The following is a 404-nucleotide window of genomic DNA, read 5'->3' on the forward strand; positions in this document are numbered from 1 at the left end:
AGGAAAACTAGTTGCAGATCCAGAAGGTCGATGTGGATCTCCCCCAGGTTAGGAGCGTGCACTCAGGGCTTGCCGGCTTAGGTCTGCACTCCGAGAGTAAAGAGAAAAACGACAAAGGAAACCCACATTGATCCCCCCTTTCCCAATCTCCTGTTGTGCGTCCTCGGCTTGTCTGAGTGCGTCGCATCGATGGATTGTTTAGTTCGTCGTTTTTTGAAGTCAAGTAGCCAGTGAAAAATACTGTTTCCGCCCGGTTTCGAACCGGGGACCTCTCGCGTGTGAGGCGAGCGTGATAACCACTACACTACGGAAACACCCACTGAAAGGTGGGGGCTCTGGTTCTTTTACATCCAAGACATTGTGCTCCTGCGAAGGTGCCACGCACACCGTGCACATACACATTG

At 52.2% G+C, this 404-nt stretch overlaps 1 non-coding gene across 1 annotated transcript; it reads right to left on the reverse strand.

The window, feature by feature from the left end:
• Positions 1–241: 241 nt before the first annotated feature.
• Trnav-cac lies at positions 242–314 on the reverse strand. The gene has a single exon. It is a non-coding gene; the product is annotated as a tRNA-Val (tRNA).
• Positions 315–404: the final 90 nt, after the last annotated feature.

This window comes from Nannospalax galili, unplaced genomic scaffold (assembly GCF_000622305.1).
Source record: "Nannospalax galili isolate Female #2095 unplaced genomic scaffold, S.galili_v1.0 C49302543, whole genome shotgun sequence".
NCBI lineage: Eukaryota > Metazoa > Chordata > Mammalia > Rodentia > Spalacidae > Nannospalax > Nannospalax galili.